The 8,067-nt window shown below is 34.0% G+C and overlaps 1 long non-coding RNA gene across 1 annotated transcript; it reads left to right on the top strand.

The window, feature by feature from the left end:
• The first annotated feature begins 3,936 nt into the window (after nt 1-3,936).
• On the top strand, nt 3,937-5,958 carry LOC138309857 (uncharacterized). The gene is made up of 2 exons (XR_011206336.1): nt 3,937-4,389; nt 4,434-5,958. It is a non-coding gene; the product is annotated as an uncharacterized lncRNA (long non-coding RNA).
• The last annotated feature ends 2,109 nt before the right edge of the window (nt 5,959-8,067 follow it).

Consider the following 8,067-nt stretch of genomic DNA (forward strand, 5'->3'; position numbering starts at 1 on the left):
AGGTACCGGTATTTAAATAGAATATTATGATGTATAGAATTCATGGTGTTATAAATTCAGTGATGGTTGATTTTTCTGTCATGGTCAATTCTATCCACCTTGTCTTTTTTTTAAGAATACTCAGAATATCATACGGTCTAACTTGATGAAGAAAAGTTTTATTCAAATTAACATTTCAGTTCATATGTTTTTCAGCAGAAAAAAAACATCTTGTGCTGAAATATTTTTATTCAGAATAAAAGTTATTTTCATAATGTTAACCCAGATGATTTCATTACTGCATTTAACTGTTGTAAAGTCTATTATCGTCTCTAAATGTTGGTCAGTTACATCTTTCTTCCTTCCACTTTCATTAGTTGTTAATATCATTTATAAAATGTATTTGTTTAGTTGTACAGTCAACCGTGTCTGTTAGCACCATATTAAGGACATATACTGTTAATTAACTTTCATTCCCGGCTACTTAATTTCACGATTTCCATTTCAAAACAAATTCGCAAAAATTAACATTCGCGGATTTTAAAGAATGATTGGAAATTCCTATCAGTATCAATAATATAAATGTTCGTTCGCTTAGATAAACTTTCGCGAATTTATTTATGTTGCGAAATTCATGAAAGAAAATCGACACAAAAGAAAGTTGGACTACAGTACACAGGCAAAGTATTGTAATCGATCATTTGGGACCCGGAGAAAGTGGTCTTATTAAAGGCCCACTACCTTTCGGGAGCAAACTTTAAAGGTTTCTTAAAAACATCTATAACAAAAGAAAATATATATCGATGGCCTAAGATGAGGTTACAACACAAAACTTATGCAAGATTTTCTGCATGATATACGATAACAGTTGAGATTAATATTGCTGTTTTGCTGTCTGGCGCAGTTTTAATCATCTACCACACGGCATTTAGGACGATTGCGGGAGACATAAAACAACTAACGTTATGAAAATTAACATTTCATTTGTCATAATTAAACTGTTCAGAAGGTGATGATAAGTGTGCTAGTAAACGTATAGTTAATAACTCTAGTAACTCTACAAAATTATTGATCTCGTTTTACATTCCCATTTTAAAAATCAAAAGCCGTTCCGGAAAGGTAGTGGGCCTTTAAGCAGGTGGTCTTTATACAGAGGTAGTGGCTAAGGCAGGTTTCATTGTAGTCAGTAAAAACTCAAATTGAATAGACTCGGTTTGTATGAATTTTCGGCGAGGCTGAAGACGAATACTGAGCAATGATACGGGTCCCTTTGAGTTTGTTGTAATCAACTTTTACTTTCATCAGTTGTTCATATCATTTAGTTGTTGTTTAGTTATATATGTTTACTGTATCAGTGTAAATTAAGTGTCCTATACACTATCTTTGGACCAGTTAATTATTATTCAATGTTTGTATAATGTTAAAAATTTCAAAAGTATTATTTCCCATTTATCATTTTGAAAGCATCTGTAGATAAATCATAAAAACTCATAATCTATGGAATAGAAAGATGTGATAAATAAGCAACAGAGGAAAATACATCTTGTAAATAAATATAAGTACCATATAGCCGGTAATATTCACGATTAAGAATCAGCAGAATTTTGATGCACTAAAACTTTATTTTCTAATTTTGAATCAAAGTTGCAAAAATTTTAGCCCGCAAAAATAATGGATTATACAGAATGAATTAAGCTACATGTTCAATCCAGGTTTTGTTTTCAGTGTATGTGATTTTATATAAGAAATCCTTATTTTTCAGTTAATGACTTTTCTTCTAATCTGTATAAGTAATTTATAGTAAAATATAAAGGAGCATGTATGCTTTCAGTTTTGACATTACTGGTGTGCATTTTAATAAGCCGTGAAATAGCGTGTATCATTGATAACATGGTTGTGAAGCTATTAATATGTGTTGTAACTGTGGTATGGTCTATCTCAGTAGAACCTTGTGTCACTCTATAAACACTGTCTTATCTGTAAGACAGGTTTCAGAAAAAAATATTTATAGAGGTGTATATATATAATTATGTACATCTGTATACATCTATATATAGATTTTATTTAATATCATTTAACTTTTATCAACATTAGAAGTTGACAGTCAGTGGACATGACCTCTGACCTTTGTGTCACTTTAAACAGGTCAGGGGTTTTAGTCGTCTAGAGAATTTGGTTGTAGTATTATGTACTTGTGGTGTTTCACAAGTAGTCAGTGACGGCTACTGGAAGTGCTTTGTTATATTGAGCTTTAACTTATAATATAATTCAAGAGAAAGTTTTTGTTAAATTGTTACATAACATTGTCAGATAACAGAATGTATAACAGTAAATGTTGTTCTGTGATATGCCATGTCACTGTAGGAAGTTATAAGCTGTTGCTTTCTTCTTGCCAAATATCTTCCAAAATGAAAAGTGCTTTCATACACTGCGGTATTGTACAAAAATCTCAAGAGGAGAGTCTTAAAAACAATTCAAGTGTGAATTACAGAAACAGTTAGAGGGGATTTAGAAATGTGGTTTATTGTATATGGTAGGGGGAATCTCTAGGATTGCACTGACAATCTTGTCTGATTATTTTAAAGCAGTTACTGATTTATTTTCATTTTCATAATGTTTTGAAAACATAATTTCTTTAATTTTTAAAGCATTGTTTATTTCTTTCTACAGTTTCAAATCAACATGCATGTTCATTGCATCTGAAAATTCCAAGAAATATAAGTCAAATGTTACACGTGTAATTTTTGTTGTTGAAACTTCCATATATATTCTTGTAGACGGATATCTAGCATACATTGCCATCCCATTTGTTCTGACAGAATTTTGTGACCTGAAATAAGGAAATTCCGCTGCTATACAATCTTGAAGAATATGGCATCGTTCTTTCTTCTTAAGATCTTTGAAGACAAGAGGTATACCAGGTGTATGATGTATATAACATAATTCTAGTCTGTGTGTATGATGAGATTGATTACTAAATGAGATAGTCCAAGGTGTAGAGATCGTAGGTTATCTGAACCCTGGAGTATCAAGGATGTTCAGTATAGGGTATAAAGTAATACTTGTGTTGTAGAAATTATTTATTTTATCAGCATTTTTATAATTTGATGGGTATTCCCTTTATTATGGGTATTCTCTGTGATTTTACAAACTGGAGAGAACTGCATTATTCATGTTTTAAAATGTACATTAAATTTCATTGACTTACAACAACAAGCTAGAATATATATTCAGTTATGTCAACTGTAAATTTCGGTAAATTCAATTTGTAACGTGTTGTAAATATCTTTCTTTGTGTTTTTGACCAATGATATCAAAAATTATAGACTTTGAAATCATACTTCATATACATGAATTGTATCCTTTACATTTAGTAGTTCCACGATCTCGGAGAGAAAATAGTGTAAGGGGACATAACTCAATATGAAAGGAGATTTCCTAAGAGTTGTACTGGTACAAAAGTTGTATCTTTATTATGATGTGGTATGTTAATATATACCGTATTCGACCCAATAAGCGCCCATGTCCGTATAAGCGCCCCTCCCCCTTTTTGAGGCCTCAATTTCAATTGCCCAGGCACAAATAAGGACCAAAACTACATAAAACTGTCTAGATTTGCATTAATTTTGACTTATTAGCACCTTTTCATTTTCATCAATTTTTTAAGCGCACTGGGCGCTAATTGGGTCGAATACGTTATGTTCATGTAGCATATATTGACTTACATAAGAATCTGTATTAACTACCGTAGACAATACAAAATTGAAAATGAGTTTTTGAGAATGCATAATTCACCGTGTGGGTTTTACTGGTGGAGAAAAATGTTTTTTTCTTCGTAATAGATTGGGTTAATGAATTGTTGATTACAGGTATTCAAAATAATTGATATGAAATATTTCATTAACACTTACGATGATAGCACCAATTATTAATATTTAACTGCTACAATTTTTTTTTTCTGCTACAATTTTTTTTTTCTGGTATAACGTGACATGGGTGGGGGAAACTTGTCTGATGTCTTCAGCGACATGAATCATTGGAATAGTACTAAAAAAGGGATCCTCTATCACAAGAAGACACCACATGGATATACTGCAGTCTCCCAAAACATGCACCATACATGGGAGCGGACCTTACATGACCCTGGCTGTTAATACATGTAGACGTTAATTTGTTCAAACCAACAAAGTCTGGTACATAGGTTGCAGCTCTTCATGTAAATATAAGTGACCTGACATACATGTTCAAATGTAGATATTTTCTGTGTGATTAAGAATACCATACTGATATTGATTAAATGTGGAACCAGAATATACATTGAGTGGCTCAATCATTAATTAACATTCCACCACACAGCATCAGATAGGTTGTTAAAATGTCACCATCGTCGTCGTATATAGCATCAGATAGGTTGTTTAAATGTCACCATCGTCGTCGGATATAGCGTCAGATAGGTTGTTACAGTATCATCATCGTCGTCCTTGGTACAAGGCTAGTCTCAGTTAGGTGTAGAAACTAATGGTAACACTTAACAATTATATACATTTATAATGAAGGCTTTACTTGTTTTGTTTCTGATATGCTATATTATTGATAAATGTTGAAGGATTTTCATTTGTTGTTAAAATTTTCGACATACAATGCTGTGACTTATATTTAAATGTGAATCATACGTCAATTGGTCAAAATACTTAAGTATAGGATGGTACAGTTGTTCAAGGGGTGATTAACTTAATCACCTGTATAGGTGAAATTTTAATTTCTTATTTACTGAATTTTTTTTTGACCTTATCTTTTCTAAAATGCGTAAATGGGTAGAGATGGAATAATTCAGAATTCTTTTTAATCGAGTCAAGTTTGTTTTAACAGGAAACTATTTTATCTTAGTGGTAAAACTGTGATTAGCCTAATCATCTTTTGAACAACTCGGCCCAGGTGTATTACAACTTTTGTTTTAACAGAGTTGTTGCCCTTTGTCTCGCCAAATATTTGACAATGTCACAAGTTTGCTACAATACTGCTGTAGTAAGTCGCGCAAGTCAGGCTTGGAGTCAACAGGATCTTGTATCATATGCCAAAATGATTTACTGCGTTGTCAACCCTACCAAACTGAACTTATCTACTTTGTTTTCCTACCAAATGATGATAAATATACCATGTATAAGGTAACTTTTTGGTTTATTCAGTGGTTGTCAAATTTAGCTTTAGAATTAAAGCATTTCATTTATCGTTTAAAGATGCTCCACCGCTGACAAATGGTATTTTTTCACTATCAAAAACAAGAGCAGATAATTTAGTAATTTTCTTCCGTTACAAAAGTTACTTACTTTACACCATTACCACCACTGAAATGTTTAAGCTTCTAATTTTACTTCAAGTGAAAAATATGAAAAATAATTAATTGCATCCCGAAAAAATTCCTTGTCACTATATCCTATATGGAATGAAGTACTTATTGCGAACCCACCAAAGGCGAAATAAATTATTTTGTAATATTTTTTGTGTTAATCAGACATATATATACACAATTAAACACATATTATTGTTCAAATGATGAATATCATTTATTCTCTGTCGGTGGTGGAGCATCTTTACTACCTGTTTTCAACTTGAAATTAGAACATCGGGCACAACAATGAATCGATGAATTATTTAAAATCAACAATGCATAGTTACTCTAAACAACACCTGTATGACTTGAATTATCAGATAGTCTTATTGGATGTATTATACACTTGGTATGTATTTAGTCCACTAGTACATAGAATGTAATTTGACACTTTATATTGTTACATACTATTCAGTATTATTTTTGCTCATACTTTTTACTTGTGTGCCACATTTCTGGCCAAAATGTACAAGCTTTAGTAGAAAGATTAATAGTATATATATATGCAATCAACTGTTGTTCTTGGTGTCAACTATTGTATGTCAAATATTTACGTTGAAATGTATAAAAATAAAAATTTTAAAACATTACACATATTATGGAAGTCTTGTGTTAATAGTTTCACAGTATTGTATTCGATTATACTGGAACAATGAAACTAATTCACCTATCACGTGATTGATCATTTATGTGGGACTACTATCTCTAGTGGTGATGGAATGTAACTCTTTGTAATCTTCTCACTGAATTGACGTTCGCGCAGGATATACTCTTGACGTCATTCCATCATCAATAAAAACAAAAAGTCCCACACAAACGTTATCAGGTATCACATAGTGCATTAATTAGCGCCATTGTCTGATGGGCAGGCACTGCTGCCCTAATAGCTGGGGAAGGAGCCTTAAATGGTTTCTAGACCTGGAGATCTGCAGTCAAGCATTGGTGGCTATTTCACTTTTACTCACATTTAATCACTGTTACAATCTAATTACCTGGTAAAATAAGACTTGTAATTCCACTCCACTACGATCCTCTACAATACACTCAAATACACAAGAGATCCCAGAGGGATCTTGGCGCCCACCAAAGAATGATCTATATCTGACAAAGGAAAGATGGATCTTTTCTCTACTTTTTAAACTTTTTCAAACATACTACGGTACATATAAAATTTGAGACAGATCGCTTCAGTACCTTTTGAGAAATAGCGGTAACAAACTTCAACTATCAAAATCCAAGATGACTCCTTGGCGGCCATCTTGTTGATCAATCGGTTCCAAATCACAATATGCACAACTAGGGCCCTAGGGGAACCTACATGTGAAATTTGAGAAAGATCCATTCAGTACTATCTGAGAAATAGCCATAACAATTTTTAACTATCAAAATCCAAAGATGGCGGCATCTTGTCACCGATGTCCAAAATGCAATAAGGGCGGCCATCTAACAACTTCAACTTCAACTCAATGCCGATGGCTGCCTGGTCCCACCTCAAAATCTGTATGGCACAAATATGGGCCACCTCCATGTGAAGTTGTGGCCCTTCAGTAGTTCTCAAGAAATATCGATAAAAAACTTCAACTGCCAAAATCAAAGATGGCTGCCTGGCCGCCATCTTGTTTTTCCGATCACCCTCAAAATCTGTATGGCACAACTAGGGACCAAGTGTACCCTCCATGTGAAGTTTGAACAAAATCCCTTCAGTAATTCTCAAGAAATATCGATAACAAACTTCAACTGCCAAAATCAAAGATGGTTGCCTGGCGGCCATCTTGTTTTTCCGATCAGCCTCAAAATCTGTATGGCACAACTAGGGACCAAGGGTAACCTCCATGTGAAGTTTGAACAAAATTCCTTCAGTAGTTCTCAAGAAATATCAATAACAAACTTCAAGTGCCAAAATCAAAGATGGCTGCCTGGCGGCCATCTTGTTTTTCCGATCAGCCTCAAAATCTGTATGGCACAATTAGGGACCTAGGGTAACCTCCATGTGAAGATTGAACAAAATCCCTTCAGTAGAGTTCTCAAGAAATATCGATAACAAACTTCAAGTGCCAAAATCAAAGATGGCTGCCTGGCGGCCATCTTGTTTTTTTTCCGATCAGCCTCAAAATCTGTATGGCACAACTAGGGACCAAGGGTAACCTCCATGTGAAGTTTGAACAAAATCCCTTCAGCAGTTCTCAAGAAATATCAATAACAAACTTCAACTGCCAAAATCAAAGATGGCTGCCTGGCGGCCATCTTGTTTTTCTGATCAGCCTCAAAATCTGTATGGCACAATTAGGGACCAAGGGTAACCTCCATGTGAAGTTTGAACAAAATCCCTGCAGCAGTTTTTAAGAAATAGTGATAACAAGCATTGTTTACGGACGGACGACGGACCACGGACGCAGTGCGATTTGAATAGCCCACCATCTGATGATGGTGGGCTAAAAATCTAACAACTCCCCTTTGTAGAATACCCCTTACCTAGAATCGGAATATCTCAGGACATATTGTTAGTCTTTTATACTTCCGAGAGAATCAACAACACCAAAGATTCTGTAGATGAGATGCTGATTGGCTAACCACAAGGGTCATGCTGAGTTGACCCTGAACAGGACGTTGTTAGATCCTGTATCGGAGTGTATCGTGGAGCATCGTAGTGAAGAGGAAATACAAGTCTAATTTTAATCAGATTCTCATCGTTGGTGGTA

The sequence above is a fragment of the Argopecten irradians genome, chromosome 15, assembly GCF_041381155.1.
Source record: "Argopecten irradians isolate NY chromosome 15, Ai_NY, whole genome shotgun sequence".
NCBI classification, from domain to species: Eukaryota; Metazoa; Mollusca; class Bivalvia; order Pectinida; family Pectinidae; genus Argopecten; species Argopecten irradians.